At 36.5% G+C, this 25,770-nt stretch overlaps 1 protein-coding gene across 6 annotated transcripts in view; it reads right to left on the bottom strand.

Annotated features, from left to right (window-relative positions):
• ANAPC10 (anaphase promoting complex subunit 10) overlaps positions 1 to 25,770 on the bottom strand; it is a 38,358-nt gene that overhangs the window by 3,951 nt on the left and 8,637 nt on the right. For 2 of the 6 annotated variants that reach the window (XR_216894.6, XR_002399726.4), the window contains exon 5: positions 7,289 to 7,418. The exons of the other annotated variants lie outside the window; for them this stretch is intronic. The gene's annotated coding sequence lies outside the window, so the exon portion shown is untranslated. The remainder of the gene's footprint in view (positions 1 to 7,288; positions 7,419 to 25,770) is intronic. 6 annotated transcript variants of the gene reach the window in all.

Below are 25,770 nucleotides of genomic sequence, written 5' to 3'. Positions count from 1 at the left end.
CTGAACTGAACTTTGGCAAAGTTTTAAAGTAACTAAGAGTTAAGTCTTAAAATAGGAAGGGTCACACAACCTTAAGTACAGGTCGCCATTAGCAATTCTACCTACAGTAAATACTATGCTTTAAAGCCATTTCAGCTGACTTTGCTGCAAACCCTACTCTTTAAAAACACTAAACACTGTGTATAGATGTTCCATGCTAACTCTAAAGAAAATGTGACATTTCCTCAAAATGGATTTAATTTTTTTCCTGTATTTTTTCCTCCTATGTAGGTCATTTATTAAGAATCAGTCACCATTAACTGGTCCTCCAGGAAAGTTTTAAATATCAATTATGTTACTAATTACCTAAAGAAAGAAACTTCCAGTTTTTAATTTCGCTTGTTTTATCAAAAAAAGATCAAATAATTAAACAAAGTAAAGAATCAATGAGAGTTAAATATTAGTAGCTCTGGACAAGCTAATCCTATATACGATGTGCTAAATTTTGCTGTTTTAAATTAATTTCTAATGTGATAAATTTTGTGACCACTGGTAAACAAGCAGAGTGTGAAAGGCAAAATAGAGGAATAAACAAAGGGATAAAAATTGAAATGGAAAGTCACTCACCTTTCCTTTGCTGCTGTTATACACTCTTATCTATCTCTTCTCCTGCTTTCTCTCCATTCCTTTCTTATTTTCCTGTCCTTTGTGTGCTATGGCTTTACGTATGGATTACTCAAGTAAGAGTTTAAATGTTATTTTGAAAGCCAAAGTAGAAATAATGTTGTCAATAGAAATCCCCACCACCAAATTAATAACCCTGTTTCTTCACTTTCTCGTATAGTCCAGAGGTTCTAGAAAACTCCATGCGCATTTGGCAAAGATACTACTGCCACTAATGGATGCTCTACCATAGAAGATACAAACTCCACACACACAAAACATCAAGGCCAAAGCAAATTAAGACTAAACTTTAGAGAGATGATAGAATGAAAGACCAAAACTTTAATAAGAAAGTTGTTCTATGCTGTTTTTTCAGGCCTTATAGGATAAGAAGTCAAAATCATTCAACTACCACACTTCTTCCTTCAAATTTAATAAGGAAGTTACAAGATCTTTCCAGCAGTATAGCATTAAAACTATTTATATTTACCACTTCAAAGAGAGAGAAGCCACAGTCAAGAACAGTGGTAATAAGCTAAGGGCAGCAGATAGAAAGAAATCATCCTGAACCAAGACAAAGCAACATAGGTAGACAGGAAAAGGTCTTACCAAAAAAAAAAAAAAAAAAAAAAAAGTAAAAATAAAATAAAAAGACAGCAATCCTACACCCTCCCCCTTCCCCCAACATCTCTCCCAAGAAATCCCCACCAGAATTAGTGAAACACGATTTTCTGCACATTTGTCCCAGCCATCTACCCTGGACCTACTCTTTGGGTAGAAGGGCAAACAAACCCAGCTATGGCTTGTTCACAACTCTGCATGCTGCCTGCCTGGTCAGCCATCTACTACCACTGCTGAGAATGGTTGTGAAGCTAAGGCACATTCTCCTCAGCAGTTGAACTCCTCTAGCCAGTCATAAGCTCACAAAAACAAGCTGAATTCATTGCTGAATCCCACAATTCAGTTGTTAATTTCAACTGCAGTTGGCCAATAACAGCACAATAGCAGGGACGGATACAATGACCGTAAACTACATTTTCTTTATCTGTCCACAAAGAACAGCTCAAGCTAGACAACTCACCTAGACCAGGAAACTTCTGGTGTTGAGATTAGAGAAATTTGCTTGACAGCAAGTGAATCATGAGCAAGTCATGCTATTTCCAAACATCAGGAAAACAACTAGCACAGAACACCTAAAGGTAACCAATACACAATGCAATGTAATCTTGGCAGCTACTATTGACTGAAGAATTACATCATCATGCTACCACCTTTACCTCACACAGCATATTTCAAAAACACAAAAAGTTTTACTGTTTCTTTAGGCAATTATTTCAGACTAGTAAGGATTGGTTAGTCTTTCCTGATACACAAAGCCACTAATTCCATGTGGTCATTAAAGTGGGACAGGGCCTGGATAAACTTGCCTTCTTAGACAGGGATGTTTTGAGTACAGTAACTCCTTTATGACCTCTCTGCAGCTACCTGCCTAAAAGAGTATATACAAATAAAAGGTGGTTAAGACCTTCTTACATCATTCCCTGATCTTTCCCATGCTGTAGGTTTTTTTGAGACCAGTCTGCTGTCATATTCAAATTAATTCATCTCCTACAGGGTATGCACTTTAGATGGCTAGAGCCCCAGAACGTACATAAATACTCTGCAACAAGTCTGCCCATGAATTATTTTCACACCTGAGCACCACAGTTGTTTCTTAGGAAGTGATTTATCCAAATCAATTTTTCTATTGTACTTAATCCTTCTTAAATTGAACGTTGACCTCGTTTCTGTATTCAGTGATATTCTGTTTAAATCCTGTGGTCTCTTGAAAGTGGTATGTAACTCAAACTGCTACTTTCTACTAAGCTTATAATACCCAAGTTGTTTGTTATATTTACAGTAGCTAACACCCATTCAAACAATGCAGGATTTTTGCTGCCCTACAAAGATATAGCAAGGATAAAACCATCACAAGTAGTTTCATATTCAGGGTCATTACAAACATAGCCCAGAGCATATGCTAGACAGGGCTCCCAGATTTCAGAAGGATGACCTCCTCGGTGCATATACAGGAAGAAGTTTCCGTTTTCTACTCTGCTGGAAAAAGTATTTATCCTGACAGAGCAGAGAATTAATACTGCCATCACAGCTTTAGCAAGGCAGAGTATAATTCTCAAGATGTTTGTACTTGATCACGTTTCCAATTGATCGTCTGTACTACTACATACAAATGGCAACATGTATTTCCTGTGACTGCCTATAAAACAGGCTCTGAAAACAAGCAACACTTGATTTTGGTCTTTCTACTTTTCTTGTAAGACTGTCAAAGCCACCTCTTTTTATTTGAGTGACTTGCCACCTTTGAAATTAAAAGAAATAGCTAAACTCTTCATAAATCCAAGTTTTTAAGCATCTACATGCTTAATTAGTTCTTACCATAGTTATATTTTTAAAAAGATCTTCTCAAAGCAGGTGTTCTCAATAATGTATTATTCCAAGCAGAGGAAGATTTAAATAAAATAAATGCTCTTTTCATACATGCAGCGTTTATCAATACAAAGACTTTCTCCAAGTTGTGTAATAAAATACATGAAAGCCTTTTCCCTGCTTAGCTTACTTATTTTTCTCCCAACTATCCAAATATGTTTCTACAACAACTAGCAAGAAAGAAGGCTAGTCCAGTTAACAAAAATTTTCTTTCCACAACTGTCATGCCCTACCATACAGCTATCAGAATTCACAATCAGTAGACCTACGCATAATTCCAGTATTCTAACTGTCAACACTGGAAGTAGCAGAGCTTGGGCTTCAGCCATCACTTCACTTAGGAAGGAAGAGAACCAGTTAATAGCAGTGATGCACCAGTTCCAACAGAAAAATGAAGCAGATCCAAAAGAAACTTCGCAAGTTCCAAGTGAGTCAAAGGAGGGACACCACATTAGCAACTTAACAAGAATCACAGAAACATGCTCAAAGAACTCACTGTGAAAAGCACACTTCTTTGCTCTAACGAAGCAACGACCACCTAAGGAGGTAGCTCTGTGGTCTTAATCAGTCACCTCCTTAAACGGTCAAGAAATCTAACTTCAGTCCATTAGGTAGGAGAAGTTTTCCATTCTTCCCAACAGTAGTTCCTGAAGAGTCTAGAGGAGCACACCCCATCCCTCAAGAAGATTCAACTGTAATTTAGGCAGACAGGAGACTAACTGTAGAATAAGCCATATTAGACAGCACAACATGCAAATATTTAAGACTCATATCATATATAATCTTTTTGTTCAAACAAGCTGAAAGAACAAATTTTTAGGAAGACTGGGGAGGCTGAAAAACAAAGCTCAAAGATCCTTGCAAAAAAAATTAGAGAATTTCTTTCTTTAGACTATTCTACTCCAGATTAAAACAGTCAAAGTTAACCAATGCCCAGGTAGTAAAGAATTGTACCTGATTGAAATAGAAATAGCAATAAACAAACATGTTACAAACTATGTGACTAAGCCTAGTAGTACTACACAAGTCCACTAGACCAGAGACCCTGAAAAATTTACTGGAAGGACACTCCATCAGCTCAGTAAAATAACAGGAAAACACTATGAAAAATGCCAAAATACGAGGCCACATTTTCAGAAATACATTAAATTTGATGTCATTTTGTACAGATCAGTTTTCAACACATCTTGTTGAGTTTCTCTCAAACTCATTTGTACCCGTATAAATAATGAAATGCACCAAGTGTTCCAATTCAGTTTATGCAATTAAACAGCCAGTGCATAAGTGTCCAGTCACTCTTCCTTTCAATCATTTCTAAACTGTTGAATGAAGTGGTAAGTCTTGTGAAAATTAAATAGTCTTTAGAAAACACTGTAAAGTGGCACTTCTGCTTTAATGAGTCAAGCAAAAGCAGCTCACTACCTTCTTAAGGATCTTTTACAGTGATCTAGTAAAAGACATACGAACACCTATACAAGTTGTAAAAGAGCAACAGACAGGTACAAAAGGATTCAAGCCCTATACAGCTATTTTTTAAACAATACTTAGGAAATGGGATAAAAACATTAAGTTTCATCTAGTGTGATGTCTGAAACTAAAAATGTAACGCAGGTGTCACTGAAAATTTTAAGTAGGTTTTTACACATGAGAAATCCAACTAGATGGATGGATAATCTGCAGAGATCAGGTGGTGTTGCATTTTTTGCATTTCTTCAGGAACGACAAACATTTTTGAAACTTGATCCCAAATTTATTGAGACCATGCCCCCCACTCCAATACCTCATTGCCGTTACTACTAACCTGAGCATTAGTACATGTCTGCCATGGCTATCCAACAGGAAACTGTGATATGGAATTGCCTATGGGTATTCCCTTTTTGCATTATCTCAAGGACACAAAAATATATTTGAAGAAATAGAAATCCTCAGAACCAGTATCTTGTCAGTGTCATGTACAAGTCCTATACTGCCTTCGCCACCAAAAAAAATGTCTTGGTGCATTCTCATTTCCTTACAGTTTAACACCTAAATTCCTAGCATTTCCAAGAACAAAGGGGGCTTAATCATAGTAGCCCAACTACAACACCTCCAAGAATCACAGTTACTGAAAGAAAATAGGAACTCTACAAAAACACATCTATAGGTTCCCAGCATGGGTAACCAGCATGCTGTATCCCATTTATGTGGGCAAGAATTAGCAGCTATGATGCTCAAACAGATACTTGTATTGCCTCTCTGGATATCATATTCAGATTACAGAAGCACAACACATGCTGGACAGTGTCAGTGAGTTATATCACATTGCCCCCTTGTAGATCACAAACTGGAACAGTTCTGAGCTAAGCAGATAATGTGAACTTAAAATTATGATGCAATGTAAATTTTCATTTGGCAGAAGTGATTCACTAGCCAACTTGTGAAATTGTTTCACTGACAAGCGCATTTTGATATTCTTCGCAATGGAGTGCCCTGATGTTTCAAATTTCCCCACGTAGGATGGGTGAGTTTAGTGAACAGTTCAAGTAATTTGATTCTACCTATAAAAAAAAAATGTGATTTCTTTCCAGATGTACTTCATTGATTCAGAGAATTTCAATACTACAACATGAAGAACAGCATGTTGAATCTTAGTCCATGAAACGTTAAAGAGGAAAAAGTTATGTTTTTATGGTCATTGTCTTTGCAGAAAGATGTTTCAAGTCTTCTGGCACTAGATGAGGAGCATGTAAGAGATGCTCCAGGACATACGCACCAGACAGTCCAGTAAGACATGCTCCTGGACTGCCTGTTAAGTATGTCCATAAGTCTACTGTCAAATGGGAGAAATTGCACATGCCTTGGCATCTCCAACACTTATGACATGGAATCACAATAAAAGCAGCTGTTTTTTAAGTATCAAGTGATAATCATAAGTGCTGATGTCTGCAAGACTTAAGACCGTGCTGAACTGCCCACATGAAAAACTCCTGACAGATGGAGCCACATCGGGGCAGTCCCACAGGTGACCCTGGACTGTGCTGACAGGCATTTGGAGGAGCCCCTGTCCGTGGTACTTCCCCAGTCCCTGCCCCAGCCCTCAGACTCCCAGTACTGCACCTGCTTACTGCACTTGCCAGCAACAATAGCACATTCAAGGTGCATGCAGTCTGAGAAATGAATACTTTGCCAAATGCATAGATACAATGGATTTGTCAGCCCAAGCTATCTTACTCAATCGTCATTTCAATAAATGATTTTCTGCCTAACTGTGGGTGGCAGAAAAAGAGCAAGCAAAAGCAAACAAAAAGCAAACAAAACCAGGCAATCTCTGAGTACTTCATCCTCTATTATTTATCTGAAAACAATTCTTGACTCTAGAAAATATGTCTGCAGTGACCATTAGGAATTTGTCATATTTATTTCTATGAAAGTCTCTCTGGAAAGAAAAGAACACTTTTCAAATTTGTTGTGTCATATACACAAGTTTTTAGTCTTATTTTTTTATGATCTATGAAGGATGGTGGTTAGGCAGCTCCCTATTCATTAAAAAAAGAGATGGGATGTGTCTCAAGATTTATATACAGTTTCAAAGAAGAGCAAAAATGTTAAATAGGTTTGGACAGTTTGCTCTCACGTTCAGCATCTTCAAATTCTTACTTTTCATTGACCAAGGTTACTTGAACTTTTCCATCATACAGCTTATATGTGATACATCCATAAATTAGTTTTCATTAGAGAAAAACTGCCTCATTTCACATGGTTTATGTGGTAATCATCCTGTCTGTTGGAACCTAAGAAAATATTAAAGCCTTCTCCATGTCCCTTTGGAAATCAAAATTATCAAATCATGAAAAACAGTGACAACACAGCCTAGCTTAGAGATTTGTATGTAAAGCTTAAAATTCCAGAGCAAGCCATCTAAGCATAGTATGGTTTCAGCTCAAACAGATCTCCCTCTTTCACCTTTTGCTCTAGTCAGAACCCTGTCTCTAACTGAAATCAATCCCAACAACTCATTTGAGATCTCTTGTTTAACAAAAAATGTTCTTCAAAATTCATTTATGGATCAATCAAGGGTGTAGAAAGGAGAGAACAAGCATATCCTGAGCTTATTAGCATTCTCCTGCTGGGACCTACTTCTCATTTACCAGCTGTGTCACAGTAGACAGGAATGCCATACCTTTGCAGGTGCACTACTATTAAACTTTGAGAAGACTCTTGATACCAGAGGAGATCCTTCAGACCTACAGTGACTTGGCTCCAATGTGAATCTGTTACTTCCCTTGAGCTTGGCAGAAAATATGTTGACGCTGAAAAAAAAGCAACAAAAAATTCTTGAGCTTGTGCTCTAGAGTGCTAGGCTGACAGTGTAAAAAATAGGTAATGCAGCCCAAAACAAATTTTCTGCTTCAGTTTGCCTACTTCTGGTACCTAAGTTGTTTAAAGTCTAAGCTGCAGACATACTGGAACGGACTGCATCTGAACAGTCTGGTTGTAAAAATGAATGATTGGAAAAGCTATGGTTTCTGCAAGTCTTTAAACTTTCCAGAATTCCGAGACAGAGAACAGGGAAATTTTATTTTATTTTTAAACAGGGTACTATCCAACTAAAATTATCAGTAGCTCAGAGTATGAAAGATGCGGATGGGAGGTAGGAAACCATACACATAAAAAAAAAGCAAAAAAAGTAGAAAATATTGCTGCTCGGCACTTCTAGAAAGAGGTGCAAATCAAACATTTTGTACCTTTTTGGAAGCACTTCAGCCCTAAAACATTATTTCACTGCAACATTTTTTCATTTTACAGACAAGTAACTAAAGAGGAGCTAAAACTAACAAGGTAACAGGTAAGTATCCTAGTAAGCAGGTGCCTAGCACGCTAGGACCAGATGATATGATAATCGTATTTTTAGCATGCTGTGTGATGATAGAGAACTCAGAGATTCTCTGACAGTTGTTTAAAGGATCAATCACTGCAAAAACTGAGAAAACTATTACATAAACATGGCAAATGTGATTCCTAGAGGAGTTTCTTTGAAAACCCTTCTAGTTTCCTTTGAAAACTTTTATCCAATCAGAATACAGAAAGGAAAAAGAGACCACTTTCCACACGCAACTCTTCCTTCCAGTTCCCCCCGAAAAACAAGAACAAAAAACCCTGTACATTTTGCCAAATTCATTCTGATAAACTACACTTTCTGCATTCGAACTTTGAAGTCATAGCCCTATTTGTGACAAAACTACCAAAAAACATCTTATTAAGTATATGGCTAAGGTTTCCAGAATAAAGAAAATAGATAAAGTTATCAGTTAGCTAAGAGGATACATCACTATTCCTTTAAATAAAAGTCTTTGTCATGAATTTAAGGTTCCCCACCACCACCACCCCAAAAAACACACACACAAATTATGACTTCTCCAATTACTGTACTATGATCTAAAAGCTTTAGTCACTCTCCAGCAGCAATCATCCAAAATAGGGACATCATCTCCTACTATTTGAGGATGACAGGCTGCTCTCAGGGAAGATGATAGCACTTCAACCATCTTCTGAAAGGAGGTAGTGGAAAACAGGAAATATAGCAGAAAATGAAAAAGCAGACAAGTATATAAGGAGGACAGAAAACACTGAACAGAAGCAGTGAAATATATTACAGCAAAGAACTAGACAGCAAATATACTAAAAAAAAATCTGAAATTCAGGTGAATTTACACTACAAATGAGACTGCTGACTGGTGAATAGAACAAAAAGGTGATTAATATCAGCAGCTGCCTTTCATGAGGGGTAACAGAACACCACAGAACCCTCTAAGAATAAAATATGCGGAGTTTCCTGTAAGCATCATACAAAAACAAGCATTTTAAAAGAAACTTCTACCATAGTTACACATTAAGAGATAGCCATATACAAGATTACCTTAAAAGGCAGACAAAATTAAGGTTTTTTATGAGAAACCAGGGGACAGAATAGGGTAAAGGAAGAGGTCATATCAATTTTTCCAAACCAGAACTGCTGGGTAGTCTGAAACTTTAGTTCTACCAAATAACACAAGGAGAAAACAATATAAATGGACTGCAAGAATGCACTGCACAAATCCATTACAAATGGAAGGTAAGATGACTGAAAATCTATTGGGAAATAACTACTCTTGCAAAGGTGCAGAGGTTTGAAAAGCTGTACATCCCATGTCTGCAGTTTCCATTTCCATATATAAAGGAATCATATTTTGTTTGTGTGAAAGTGCAAAAAAAATCAGCTCATACTTTACCTTCAAAATTGTTTAGCCATACCCAGGAAATATGTCTAGACATAGCCACAGTTAAATTATACAAAGAAAGTATTTGAAAAAAATCAAATTATGAAACGATAATAAAGCTCTAAGTGTCTGAACACTAGTCACACTGAATTAATCTTATATCAAATCATTCTGAATAACTTAGAAGAGATACCCTACTGACTACACTTTATGCCTTGCATCCCACAGAATGCTGAAGCACTTTTGAAAATGACTATGGGGAAACAATATTTTTTAAGTCAGTGGTTGTAGTAGCAGACAGCTGCTAGCTCTCAAAAACCCTCTATAGGTACAGAAGAGAGAAGGTCCATCTAACACAAAAGAAAACCATTCCCCTCACTGTAAAGGGCTCTTTTTACACATTGAAGAGAACTATATTTCTAATGCAGTAAGTTATACCTGAGTGCTAGCAAGTAAGAAAAAAATCTCACTAGTAAAGAATATGCTGCTTTGAAAAAAAAAAAATGGGGTTATACAAAAGCATTTATCCTGGGTCTACAAGAATATATATATTTTTTTCTGAGCAGTATTTGTTTCCAATGAAATAAAAAATGAAAAAAAGGGTTGCCTCTCCTAAAAGAGAAAAGACCCTAAACCTATGCAGGTAATTGCCAAATACTATGCAAGTACAGTATACAAGCAAGTAAACTTTTCTTGTATCTGGATGAAGACTCCAAAACTGATAGAGATACTCAGTGATAGTGAGTGGGGCAAAACCCAATAAACTGAAACATTACCTAAACTCATTATAGCATGCCAGACTTCAATAAGCAAATGCAGAGTAACATTTCACAGGATCCAGAGTAGATGTAACATTAAACTCAAGGAATATTTGCTCATTGGAAACAAATGCAAGAGACTGTTGTGAAAACTATTTGTGTAAATTTAAAAAGGCAACACTATGTCTCATCTGAGAAGGATCCCAAATTCATAAACACGTCTAACTGGAGATATATTTTCATATGAATGAACTTTAAAGGAGAAGAAATAGTGCATCTGTCACAGAAGTTCAGCTGGGTAGTTTTATATGAGCCAGAATACACTTCCATAAATTTGCAAAGTTGGAATCAGGACTGTTGCCCAATGGAAGCATTTAATTTTAAGTCTACATAAAATTTCTTTTTCTTTAGTGTACCAGAACAAATACAGTAGAGTTTTTAACCTTCTGCTCGGGCTTTCTTACAAATCCATATGAAAGGGTGTCCAGTAAAATGCAAGGCTGCGTTTCATTGTTTAACATGGAAGTCAAACTTCAGACTCTGCTTCACTCAATATAGATTAACTCCATTCCTTGACTTCTTTCTTGGAGTTGACGAGTCCTCAAGTAGCTATTCACTCCGAAAAGGCAGAGCTCAAAAAGATATTCAAATGGACATATTAGGTTGGGTTAATGTTATCTTACTGCAACAGCATGTCTACTAACAGGAGTCTTGCATAGTCTTACATTCAACAGATATTAAGAATGCAAGCTCTTTACAATCAAATGTATGAAAATGGAAATAGAATAACATCATGTGTGCTCCTGAAGAACGAGGGGGCATATGGAAACAACAAAACCCAGAAGTGACATAATTGAAAACTTGCTTACCAATAGGCCTACTAAGTCCTAAAACCAGAGCTACTGTTGGACATCATCTTACTGCTTATAGATGTAAGGTCAGTAACAAGCTGATGGAATCGGATTGCAAGTTGTGTGTCTTACAGCCTGTCTTAAAGAACTGTCCGTACATATGGTCCTCTGCTTAATTTAATGCTATGCAAGTAATTCTTTCTCCTCACGACAGACAATACAAACAAGAAGAAAGTCTAGTAACTCCACAACAGAAGTTCTTAAACCAGCAATGCTAGGTTTACCCAAAGACTATTTTGGAAAACCTCTCCAATAGACACAGTGACTTTTACAACACAGATGGAAGCCTACTTCAGTAGTTGTAAGTCATTACCCCAATAAGGAACTGCAACTGTTTTCCAAGCAAGACAAAAAAAACAACAACTTCGTTTTAACCTCACTAGTTAGTCTCAGTAACATCTGATAGGTTATTTTTTGCTAAGAAGTAAAAATAAAAAACAGCATAAGAACAAGAATTTTCTGCATTTGCTACTAAAAATGACCAAAAAATCCTTCATACACACAGTTGAATTTGACCACAAACAGATAAAGGGGGAAAGAAGAAATTTAAAAAGATAAAAGCATAAAAAGAATTAGGGGCTAAAATCTCATAGTTCACTCAAGACTGAGAACAGTGTTCATAAAGAGCCTCAAAAACTGTATTTGTTAACATTCCTTTAAGATGAGACAGAAAACATTCCAGAATTCATTCCGAAATAAAATAGGAATATGAGATAAACCTAGTTTAGGAACTGGATTAAGAAGTCTAGAGAACACAGTCCCTCAAGCCAGACACACATGCTCACATTATCACTCTCATGCCACACTCTTTTGTGTGTTTCTACAGAAAACAGGAAAATCCTGGGAAAGGTTTTTCTGATTCAAATGCTTGATCTCTTATCTTATGACAGAATAAGATGGAGAGCAGCCCTCAGAAAAAAATAAATTACATTTTAGATCTGTAGAAACATTTCCATGGTCTACTTGAGACAGGGAATGGGATAAAAACATATTTGCTGCTTTTTTTTCCCCCCCCAAAGAACTTCAAAGAATTCTATGTAGATGCTACTAGCATTATTTTGGCCAAAGCTCCTTGCAGACACAGGTCTCCCAACAAAAATAACATTCAGGCAATCAATGGAGAAAGACCCAACTCTGCAAAGGATTATCATGAAGATAGCTCTAGAGCAATTGAAGTCCTTGCTCAGGAACTTTGTATTTTGTCTGAATATTTGTTAATTGCTAAGTATAGATAGCATTTACTTCTGAACTTCACGGATGACTTTGTCATGTGAACAACATTCCTTTGTATAAATTTTTGCCTGAAGTCAGGTTATAAAACTACTTTTCTAATGATGCTGAGAATCTCAGCTTTCCATGTTTGCCATCAAAATGTTAAGTTTCAGGAATGAGGATACAAATACGATTTTAATGATAAAAAGACTCCTCATATACCTCTATGGGATATAATTTGTGGATCTAACTTCACTTTAAGAAAGTCTGTTTGCATGCTTATAAAAACAGAATAATATATCCTTACTACTGTTTACATATATTAACGGTACTTGTGAATTTATGGAAATGTTTGGTTATTTGTTTCGCTGGTGGCCTGACATAAAGCATGGCACATGCCATGTGTTTTCTGTTGGCTTTTGCTCCATTTTTTAAATCTTACGCTTCAATGTCTTTGCCACAAGGAAATACTACTACAAGTAGCAAAAACCACAGTGAATTTGTACTGATACAAATAAAGATGCTTATAACATAGAAGCCACACACAGGCTAGAAAATAAGTGGTGAACAAACTGGCTCCTAATTTCTTCCGCATTGGTGCCACTTCTCCTCAGCCCATTGATGAACTGTTAAGGAGAGTCACAGGGCGTTCCCAGCTGTGGTTGCCTACAAGTTGGCTACTTAAAAAATAAGGTGTGGTAACGTCCAGCACCAGTTGAGATGACACCACAAGACTTTCTCAGTGCTTTGCAAGCTTTAGAAGTTCCCATTCCTTTCATATCTTTTCTTATGCTTAACACAAATTAAATGTCAGCTGCTGTTTTTTCTTTTACAAAGAATTTCTATGCTGGGTTAGTAGTAGCACATGGGAAGATCAGCAATAATCTTTGTCTTGGCCTTTCTACACTTTTTTTTCCTCATCACTTTTCACTATTTGAAATCATCTAGTACTCATTCCAATGATTACTTCCCACAATTAAGCCTGTGAAGACAATCAGGTAAATCAAAGCTGATTATTTATAATTCACTGACTTTATCCTCTCAACCCTTATCTACAGTTTGTGGGAAAAAAGAATAGCTCAAATGCACTGAAAAGTATTCCCAACTGGCTAACAACCTCTATATTTCAAAATAAAAGTGATAGTAAGCAAGCGTGGTCTTAGTAGCATTTTTGACACAGAAAAATTGTGGTTCAGATCTTTCAAAGAAGATGCTTCAATCTTGGACTCCCAAAAAGTTTTTACATATGGGATCCAAAACCAGAGCAGGTAACTTTGGATAACCGGGCAACTTCAAGGACAGGAAAAAAGACTGTTGCAGAATGTGTTAAGAAAAAGAAAATTAAAAGTGTGAACAGCTCTCTTTAGTAATGTCCATGCTACAGAAAAGCAGAACCTCCCTTTCAAATAGAGGTCTGCTGATACCAGAACATGCTACTCCAGTATCTTCTCTCTAGCATGCTCCCTGGAGATGAAAGAAAGGTCCCTTGCTCCAGACAATTTCTTCACCTTCTTGCTCTGCTGATTAACTGGAGTGAAGTCAAGTGTCTGCACTCCTCAAAATATTCATCATATTCTGCCACATGCTTACCCCACCTCCAAACAATACACCATACAGCAGGCAAATAAAGAAAACAAAGATTTATTTTTCCTTAGATGAAACCAGGAACCTCTTTAAACACCCAACAACAAAAAAATTACAATCCACAAAGCAATTCCACCTTCGGGAGACACACGATTAAAAGTATTACTTGAAACTTCCCTTCAAGTATTTACAAGTAAGGAAAGCTGAAAAAAGATGCAAGATTTTTTTTTATTATTACTTCTTTTCCCCAAGACCTTACTGACCTAATTTCTGCAATGGATTACAGCGTATTTGTTCACAAAACATGATACAGTTCAGTAACAAACTCCTACACGATTTCCTACTTAACACAGAATGCCATACCTGAGTAGAAAAGTATTATGCTTCAATCCAAAAAAGACTGAATCTATACCTTAGAGAATTAATCTATTACCTTATTAATAATAGGAAATAGTAAAGACATGCATACACTTCTGCAGTTACTACACTGAATGAAAGAGACATATGTAGCTCTGTGGTCATGATGTGATCTTAAAACATTGTAGGGAGGAGGGGGGACAGGGAACAGTGAAGTCAGTCTGATCTTTTTTCTTTTTTGATAGATTACTGGTGTAGACATGCTTTTGGTTAACATACATCAAAATCATTTGTCACTGGTAATTACACTGGTAGAAGGACTTAAGCAATAGTTGGTCAGGCAAATTGATAATCATCTTGAATATCAAGATAAACTAACATTTTACCCACCTTGAACCTTAAAATCTGATTTACCATAACTTCCCTTTATCTTAAGTTTTACAAACCTAGCAGAGGATTAGAAATTGTAACAGTCTCTCCCTTAAAAACAAATGAGAAAAATCAATATTGCTACACACTACAGTTTGCAAATTAATACTGTTAGTCTTATAAGCTATAGTTAAAAGGAATCCTTATCAACTGAAAAGCGCAGTCTGATACACTGCAATCAAAGGATACAAGTTTTTCAGAAGAGACAGGCAGTGAAGGAGGAGCAGGGGTGTTGCACTATATGTTATGAAACATACATATATAAAACAGATGCAGAGCAAGTTTTTGCATGGCCAGATAGTGATAGGACAAGGGGGAATCGTCTTAAACTAAACGAGGTAAGATTTAGATTAGAGGTTAGGAAACAATTCTTTACTCAGAGGGTGGTGAGGCACCAGACCAGAGAAGCTGTGGATGCCCCATCCCTGGAGGTGTTCAAGGCCAGGCTGGATGGGGCTTTGGGCAAGCTGGTCCGGTGTGAGGTGTCCCTGCCCACGGCAGGGGGGTGGAACTGGATGGGCTTTAAGGTCTCTTCAACCCAAACCCTTCTGTGATTCTATGATCCAGCATCAAGAAGACATTCTACCTGATCCTGAACACCCAAACCCATGTCAGCTGTAATGCTAGATGTACACATACTACTTTAAAATATCAATTAGCCAACACTCTTGCATTAAAAAAGGGGAAAAAAGAGAGGAACTAAAGGGGTTAAAATATTGAAGCAGGTTAACTAAGTAATATAGCCCTTTCTGTCATGCTGTCATCTACCCCTCCACCCACCTGTCTCCTCATTCCCATGTTTTGTCTCCAAACAGAATGTTTAAATGTAGTTGTGAAGAACATCAACCTCTTTCTTGCTATATCCATTTATATTGCCAGAACCTTGTATCTGCTTTTCTTAATTCTGAAGCATTAATGTCTATCTGCAAGAAGTATCTTGTGAGCCTGCATTGGTAAACTGTAATCACAAACGCCCACAAACTTTGAAAAACATTGACCAACAGATATCAAATAAGGTGCACTCTCCAAACACAGAACCTTTATTCCAACAGGAACTTTCAGTAAAAAAAAAAAAAAAAATGATGTGTGAACAGCAGACACTGATGTTCACACAAGCATACTGCATACAACCCAGCAGGCGATTTTTCTGTTTGGTTTTTTTTTTTTTTTTTTTGGATTATGCCCTGGAGGTGCTGGCACAATGGAATTTCAATACCATAATTGCTTATTTCTGTGTGCCAGCCTCTGAAATAACAGGTAAAAAGAAAAAAAATACATGTATAACAAACATTCTCTCTTTTAAATTACTGGAATCACTAAATAAAATGCTTTTAATTCTCTGGTTCAAACGATGTAATTTATAACCATGTCACAAATAGAGAAGAAGCACAAAAGAAGGGAAAATGCAGAAATAACATAACGTTCCCAAGGTTCAGTTTACAAGGACCTCACACAAAGATATTTTTTTTTTTTTGCAACCCTTACTAGAAACAGTATTATTTGCTAAAAATGCAGTAGCTGCCAAAAGCTATGATCCATCTAAAGCAAACATGTTTAAGATGGAAATAGAGTGTTAATGCTGAAGAAAGACAGAATTGAGTATACAAGTTTTCTTTTAAAAGTGCTGAAGCAACTGCAGTACAGTGTTAAGTTTGGTTTTTCAGCTTTCTGAGAAAAAATTGATCACATTTGCAGATAAACACCTAAATTATCATAAAGGACGTTAAGACAATAACAGAAGTAATCAAATTTCAAACTTTCTAATTAAACCTCTTTTTCCTGCAGAAGGTTATTGGGAATTCAACACTAGTCTTGGTTCACATGATAGAACAATGGGAAAATTTTCCGAATGGTTGAACGCTAACCCTGACAAGTGTGGAGAGCCAACTACAATACATTATATGGTAGCATAACCTGCCACCCACGTTGCTGAGAGAACAGCTTTCAAACACATGCACCGAGCTGTAAAACCACAAAATCCCTTATTACACATTGTCCCTTACTTAAGGTGAAATACACTATCCCCCTTTTTACAAATCTTGGTGCTTTTTTTAAACCTTCATCTCTAAAGTTTATTTAGCAACCTACTAGACTGTTTTTCAGACCTTTTTTCCCCCAAATGCTATCTTTCCTGTTTTTTCTAACCAAAGTAATCTTTTTATAGTACACAGTGAAAACCTGTTGTCTTCCACTGCTGTTTTTTTTTTATAATTCTACTTCCACCTGTGTGACATTATCCAATTTTTAAAGGAAATGTTGGATATATGACTAATTCATTTGTGAAGATTTGTTTCTAGAGAGAAATTTTTTTTTTGTATGAAGATACATGACTCATCACTAGTAAAGTAAAATAACAGTTCTAGCATACTTTCAATTGGAAAGTCAGATATTCTGTTATTTACTGTGATTCTTTTCCATCATTACGCAATTTGAATATATTCAAAAAGATAAACTGCCACAGTATGAGTGGTTATAGACACTGGCATTTATGTAAGTCAGCTATTACTGTAGAATGACAAACATACTCCACCCTCATTACAACATGCTGTGGTTACTAGCCAAACATCTTTGCTTTTTCTGAAAAGGGTACGTTATAATAAAAGCAGACCAGCAAAACAAATACAAGGAGACTCAAGATATGGTAAAAGTAACAACAATTGTTGGAAAACAATTCTGAATAGAGAAAGCAAACTACTTAATGATTTTAGGAATGCATATAATCTCATGCTATGAAAGAGATCACTGAAAAATGTTGGTATATAAAACTTTTAGTTAATGATGCCTCCCCCCATCCCCCCTGCATGTCTGCTGCTTGAATCACTGCATTCCAAGATAGTTAGAGGATATACACAGTTTCTTCAGGGGTTTTCATTGCAACTTTTCTGGCAATGGGAATTTTATTTGCAAGTGTTTCTATTCTACTGACAAGGTCAATTAGTCCAACGAACTATTGGTTGTTCTGTCTGATAGCTCAGTCTATTTATTCAAGCAAGCACTTTTATAACCCACAATTGAATGCAGACAGTTACCCTTGTAAACACAACTGTCCACAGGGATTTTCACTACATTTTGGGCATGTAAAAGAAAAACATGCTTTTCTCCCCTCAGCCTGATAGCACATAAGTTTGATTACAGCTTGAATTTCAAGGAATGAAGAGGGGGGCTACTGTTTTTAAATATATATGATCTATTGTACCTAAATATACACATTTGGACTAATTCCTAGGAACTAAAGAACACAGACACTTGATTGATCACCCTAGAAGCTCCTAAAATTTGGTAATGCAGTCAAAGAGACAGATCAGCCTCTCTGCTCTATCCAAGCATTAAAAAGGAAGAAAAAAAAAAAAAAAGTAAAGTAATGATTTAAAAGAAACAAAGAGATGCTATATGTAGCATGAAGGGTTAAAGGCTACATAAAATGGTTTCACAAAAGCCATCAGCACAACAGAAGGTCTAAGGGGCGCGTGTGTGTGCGTGTGCGTGTGGAGGGGAGAAGTGAAATGGGGGAAAATCAGCTGCAGAAGGAGGCGGGGGGGGGGTGGCGCGGGGGGAAGGTGACTGTTCCACAGTTCTAGCTAGAATTTCTGTAGGTCAGCAGTGTGGCCATGCTGCCAGCTAAGTGTGTGAAGATGAAGAGTAATAGACCTTAGTCTCATAGACCTTTTATTATTATCTTCACATACAGAATTTATTTCTTACAAAGTAGAGATTCTTCATTTGTACTAACTCAGCACAGTAAAGAGGACAGTCCAGGACAGTAAACTGTTCTTCATTATTCAGGTTTTCCCTGAACAAATCCTTCATGGGTATCAAGAAGAGGCTAACTATCATGGAAAACCGGCAATCTTTCATGGCTCTGTTCTACCAGTTTGGGTGTTATACAGTTCACTACAAAAGTTGAACCGACTACTGAAACTATCGGGGAACTCCAGAGAACAGGAGACAATCCCCAGAATGATCAATAAGGAAATATGTATTCCATAAAGCAACAACCTTGGTGAATAACACAGAAGTATTCACAGTATATTAACCCTCTAACATCTATTTCATCCATGTTAAAGCATCACTGAAAACAAATAGTTTTTCAGAAAAGCATTACCAAAAAAAAGCTGAGTCAATATAACAAAAGCCTTAATGAAACTGACGAACAAGTGAGAAGAGGTTTTAAGGCCTGGAAGGGGGAGTGCTCTATTTTGCTTTAACAGAAGAAGGAACTGTATACATGAGTGTGTATGGTGCTTTACCTTGGGTTCTTGTAGGCAGATGTAAATTATACCATTGAAACCAATTCTAGTCAGAACTAATTGATGTAAACAAAACTACCAAACCTTCTCAAGTAATCTGGTCTCAACGAACATCACAATTATGAGTTTTGGTCAGGTACAAACTGAGTATCAAATCAGTTTCTGTGAAAAAGCATATAAATTCACGTGAAAACGTAAGTATTAGCAGATCTTCAGCCTGCTCTTTTGCAGTGTAAGTGGGAGAATAGTTTTAACTAGGAAGTCTCTTTTGGAAGTCTGATTTAACATGCTTCATTGCTATGTGAGCAAGGGTTTGGAGATCAGGATACTGAGTCAAGACACTGTACTACAGTTGCATCTATGCTTACCTGTTGGGATCAAAGCCACATTGCACACTGGTATCATATCTTATACCTCAGTTCCCTCTTACAGTTAGTCCTCAAACATCACCCAGACAATAAAGGCACAATTTGATGGGGACTTTGACTTGGCATATTGGTTCAACAGTATAGAGTATCTGCACAGACTACAAACAAATCAACGTTCCTTCAAAATGATTAATACCATTCACTATTATCATTCTACAATAGTATTATCATGTTACTTCAAAAGCATTGAAGAAATCTAAATTTGCAGTTTTCTATACTATCCTATGCTTGCTATCAAGCCACAATTTTATCACTTTTTTTTTTTTTAATTCAGATAACTGCAAGAATACTAATTTAGAAAGATCAGTTGTCTAACTCTCATTCTCACCCACAGCAAATATGGGACACTATCTGCAAACTGTTCCCATCTGCCAGAGGTAGGACTACAATTTGTTTATAGTATTATGACTAGGATACACTGGAGAACGTTTGCATCAAAGTCTAAGAAAAACTCCCCCATTGTATTAAAGGATGGTTTGCATGCATTGATGATGCACATTTATAAACTGGAGTTTTAAGCTTTGCTTATCAGAAAAATCATTCCAACATTAGAACATCTAAACAACAAGCTTTAAGAATTCCTTTCAGATCCTCCTACTTGAACTTCATGAACCAAAAAGAGATGTAACAATTTAATCAGTCACTACAAACCAGGTATTAATCATTTACACTCTGCTGTGTAATGCCAATTTGATTAGTAAGTTATCTTGCCTTTTCTAACTGCAGTGGAGAGAGAGAAATTCTTTTACTTTTACATGAAAAATCACATGCATTTTCTAATTCCTTTGCCATGATAGAACTTAGATCGAATAATCACAACAAAGGTTATAATCCCAGGAGATGCTTTCAAATTCCTAGGCTTTATATATTTGAGCTCCCTTACGGAAAGCTCTGTACTTCATCAAGTTCCTGCCTTCCATAGAGCTGTTGCCACTTTCTTTGACATGACTTTTCCTCTACTTCAGTAGGTAAAGTCAGACTGACAGTACTAAAATTAAAAGGGCCTCTTTATCACACCCTTTCCTGATTGAGTTCCTCTGTAGACAGGAAAAGGTCCCTCCATAAAGATTCATTTTTGAACACTGGTATACAAAACAAGAGAAAACATTTCTATATGCAACATATACCACAGCGTAATAACCAATGTTTAGGGTTTTTTGTTTGGTTTTGAAATTCTAGGATCCATCAGAAGTGATGTTTCTCTTTTAAAGTATCATTTCAAAAAAAGGAAAGAAAAACATTGAATGATTTTATGTTGTGGGGCCAAAAAAGCCTCCATTCTTTAGAGATGATAGAACTAATGTGGATGTTGCTGTACACGCAATTCATATCCACAAAATATATTTTTTAATAACTGCATTTCTCACAATTGCATGGCTCTGTTCCAATATATTACCATTCCAGGACATAAAGAGCAAAACAACTGCCATCCTTTCTATAACTTCCAAAGTTTGAAGCATATACTAGTTGATTTCCAAAAGCATAAGAACAATGAGTAGTTCATATCATCTCTACAGGCAATGACATCTGCAGGGAACAGTGATGTTAAGTTATTAAACTAGCCTTTCTCCTGCAAATAAGGATTCACGCAAACATCCCAGACTGGCAAAACATGCTCTCTCAGAAGGTAGGCATCAGCAGGAATAGGCCTGTTTCCTGAACTTGGCCCCCTCCCCTTGGCAACAATCACAAGGCTTAATAAACAGCAAATACCTGTGGATCATTCTATTCTGTTTTGAAAGCTTCCAGTAGTGGTAAATTGCAGGTGTTAGCAGCAGATACTGTCTGCATCCTGGTGAAGTAAATCCACGCCCAATCAGCAAAACAGCTAGATAACAATCAAAATGAACAGTCTGGTGTGATGACTTCATCTACTGACCCAACCTCCTAGAGACAGACACGAAAGACTAGATTTGAAATTCTGTGAAAGTAAAACTTAGTCTTTTCTTAGCATCAGGTGAAGTTTTCTGAAAGCTATAGTATTTTTAAGCGAAATGTTGAACTCAAGGAATAATTGGGGATTGGCACTGCATCATTTCTTACATGTGAAAAAAGAATATGGAGGAAGGGTTTCTAGTAAAAGTACTTGAAACTTAGTGAGGAATCTAAATAAAAAGCAATTATCAGCTCTATATTCCATCTTCAGAGAAAACTTATTTAAAATGCACATTAGAGATGTCTGACCAGAAACTCAGAAACAGTACACTTCCTTAATTCATGAGTTTGCAACACTACTACAACAAGTTCACATCTTCTTGTTTCTCAGTATCTGTATTTATTTACATCACATACAGAGAACAGGCGAATTTCAGAAATTCAGAACTTGATCTAGAGAAGTCCAACCTCCTTGCTACAGTGGACACTGTAGAGTAACAAGATTACAATAAGAGTCCGAACTTCCTTAACTATCTTTGAGAAAAGCTCCCCAGCTTGGACATTCTCCTGGTTGACAATTCCTTGCTCTAGCACAGAATGTCTGAAATCAGTAAAGAAGCGCCCCTGTCCGTGGTGCTTGGCCAAAATACCATGGCACCAGGGATATGGCTGTGCTTGCTATGGGTGGGGAGCAGCCAGTTACAAAACATGAATCAAAACCAAAAGGGTCAGAAAACAAGCTGAAAACAAAATAAACAGCTATTCAAAAAGAGACAGCTATACTGCCTGACAAAAAGCAGAAGACCCACATTGTTGCCAGCAAGGATATTGCAAAGTCATCTCCAGAACTGAGTCTTGATGAAAAGGTTAAGTATGCTTTTGTTCCAGGAAAAAAGGGGACAACAACAGAGTTAAAGCAACATTTAATACTTGGTATCATTGTTTGATACGAAGTCTGCTAGGTAGAACTGCCAGTGACAATGTATCTTCATCCCACATAAGGCTATCCATCACTGCTCAGTGAGGGATCACTGGATACCTGTAACAGTTGTTAACCACGGGAGTTACCCTGTTCTAGCAGCATTGCTTCTGCCTGGATGGTTTCCAGAACAGGCAAATAGCAAGCAAGGATCTTACTTACTGAGGTTACACAAAGTCAGGTCCTTACTCTGCGTGCAGACTTGTCCTACTGCATAAACAAAGAGCATTCATGGTCTGCTACTCTTCTTCACAGGGGGTTTCTGATGATTCCTTTTCAAACCCAAACATTAGTATGTCTTATCCACCATGTGGCTTATTACTGTCCTTATATAATTTGAAAAACAGTACATGTAGCAATGCCATACACTAGCAATTGCATGAGCCTATCACAAATCTTGCTGTTTTCTCTGAACTACACAAACTAAATGAAAAAGCAAGTCTTCCAAATCAGAAATCACAAAAAGCCCCAAAAGAATGCTGGAAGAGAACTCTTACTGGAATAGGAAACAAATTATACCTTTGCAGTTGCATCTCTAGTTACTGCCAAGACACGTACACCGTATTCTATTGTTGAGTCCTCTGTAATGCACACTACAACTTTGCTTGTTTTTAGAGGGGTTCTGCCTCTGACAGCAACTTTAAATTGGGGACTAAACACGAGCAGCTTCTCAGGTTTGAGAGGATGTGAGAAGTAACAATTCTCCAAGTCTGGCCAACATCTTCCCAAAGTATAAATTATAACAAACAACATAGAATTGGCACTAATAGAGTTCACACAGCAAAGCAAGATAACTGTAAAGTCCCTACACTACAGACTAACAGCAGAAACCACTGAAACTAATAGAAAAATATAATCTGAAATTCTACTTAAGCTTACCATTAAAAGATTACATTATAATGGGAAGATGAATTGCAGATGACCTAAATGTTTTGGGAGAGGTATAAAGGCAAACAGGAAGATGAGCACCATTTGGCAACCTGCGATTTCCTACAGCAAGCTTTTTGTTCACTTGCTTTACAGCAGGTTATTTTCACATTGTGAAAAAGTACAATGACTTATCTCAAGTATAATGATTTATCTCACATACTGAGGTCTGTTTAAAAAAACAGTATCTCTATCTTGTCCATACAAACTACTTGCACCATTACATTGCAGAACTCTTAAAATGGGAAACAAGAAAATACTTGTTCTCCAAACTTGACAGTTGAGGTAAAAAGGCACTTTAAGTCAGAGGAGGCTTACTGTGCACACATCTCAACTGCAGTACCTCCAGTCAAACAAAGGTATAACGCTGCCAGATCACAAGGATTGTTCTCACCTATAGAATGGGTTATAAATGACTTGTTTCTCTTTATTGAGAAAATAATTTAATTTTAGGTTCCAAAAAAGGACATTCTTACAAACCAGAACACAAACTCAAGCTACTGTTGTATTATTGATTAAACCTAGCCTAACAGCACATGGCATTGTTTCAAGTAGACCATTTGGAAAAGAACACATGGAGGCATCGTAGGACTTTCTTTAGATACTATGAGTTGGGCGAGCATTCATGAAAAACATAAAATGATTTAGTTGGATTTCCAACCCTGTCCATCGTTCCTGAAGCCAACAGAATCATTGTGTAATTAAGCAGATTTCTGTGAAGAGCTCATAATGGTTCACCATGCTTTAACAACATGTGTCAGAAAAGCTGAAGAAAAAGTTTCTAGATTGAAGAAAAAATTCAGAAATGCATTCTGAATATCAAGCACATTAGAAAATCTGAAAACTGATAGCAATATTTAACATTAGTGGCCAGAGAATTAGTCTTCAGTATTTCACAGCATCAAAAGTATCACACCTCATTAGTAAGAAGCTTGACCACATATTCTTCTCAGTTTTAAAATAAAAAAGCATATGAGCATGTGGTATGCATAACAATTACTGCTCTCATGAAACATATTACAGCCCCATTAATATACTATAAGACCTACGAAACATTTCATGTACAAGTTTTTTTTAACCAAATGCATCGTGTACAGAATTGTGTTCAGTGAGAAAAAAAATGAAGAAAAGTTTCCTGAGAAATTGCAGAAGACTAATATGTTCATAATAAACAGTACAGGTTCAAAATAATTCTACAAATATGTTTTATTGTTTATATAAGTTTTTAACACATATACCCTCAAAAGTGGAAGTTCACCACTTTATAAGAAAGTTATGTCACTGAGGCTACACACAGAATGCTGTAATAAACATTATTATAAAAAGACATTTAATTATTGGAAAAGTAGACTACAAGCAAAAAAAAAGAAACTGATAATTAAGGACAACAATGACATCTAGTGGACACTCACAAAACAGGCCTATAGACTACTGAGAAAAATACATTGTTTTTACTGTTAAACTTACTCAAACTCCCAAACAGCTACGATGTTATTAAGATTAAAAGACAGAATATGCAGTTGATGAAAGACACCTCAAGTAGTGTCATTTCATATCAGAAGAATACTTCAAAAGAGTGCAAGGCTCTTCCATTTAAGATTTAGGATAAAAGCATAATTACCCATAACTTGAAAGAACAGCACAAATCTGAGAAAGGAAATAGACTGCCAACATAGTGAAGGCACGTTAAGCTTTCTTTCCGCACTGCAGCTATAGCCTTCTACTTACAAGTTGTTCTTGTAGGGACTTCAAACACAGAAAAACAAGAAGGGAAACAAAAAGCAGAGAAGTCCAAATTCAGACCACTGTTTAATACCTCCTTTTTCTAGTTATTACTGATCCTTCTGTTATTGTAATACCTGCCATATAAGGGAGGTATGCTAAACCTTCACAATACAGCTGCCAGTAGCAGCTGAACTCCAGGGACGAGGAAGATGAAACATGAGGTCACTATAACTCAAAATTATCAAAAGATACTTGCTCATAAGTAACCTGATTAGTTTACAAGGCAAACTCCCATAAAGATATGAATTATTTGAAATCTGCCTTTACTATTTACAAAAGGCTAGTACACTAAACAGTTAAAGCAACTCGTATCTGATCTTAGTTTTTTCTTCAAAGAAATTTTCTTCTGGCTAGAAGCATCATTGTGGAAAAACACTGTTGACTATTATCTCTTGTAAATAAGAAGAATGTTAATGATTAAAATATTATAGCATCAAATACCACACCTAGTGAGTAGAAACTGGATTTTGCATCTTATTGTTACAATAAAAATATTGCACACTTCCCAAAATTCGTGTATTTCAGTGACTGCCCGCTACAAGAAAGCGGTGAGAAAGATCAAAAACAATACTCAGAAGTAAAACATCATTTATGTACATATCTAACTGTAATACACAACTCTTTAATTGTAATTAAACTTTCAATTTAAATTGAGAATTGTTTGCTTATATTATTATTTTGGAAGAGTTAACATTGCAATCTACCTAGCCCCACAATCAACAGTAGCTAGAGTCAGCTATCAGGAAATAAATAACAAATTCTCACTTATATGAAGATTCTTTACCTAATAGAATACAAAGAAAACTTTGCATAACTGATGAGGAGGAGGAGTTGCCCTGCAATTTCTTCTTGCCAGGGCCTCAAAATGAGCTTTGAAACAGACATTACTAGTTAATGAGAATAAATGCAGCCT

Source organism: Anas platyrhynchos, chromosome 4 (genome assembly GCF_047663525.1).
Source record: "Anas platyrhynchos isolate ZD024472 breed Pekin duck chromosome 4, IASCAAS_PekinDuck_T2T, whole genome shotgun sequence".
Classification (NCBI taxonomy): domain Eukaryota; kingdom Metazoa; phylum Chordata; class Aves; order Anseriformes; family Anatidae; genus Anas; species Anas platyrhynchos.
The sequence above is the reverse complement of the archived record's forward strand: the minus strand, read 5'-3'. Positions and strand labels throughout refer to the sequence as shown.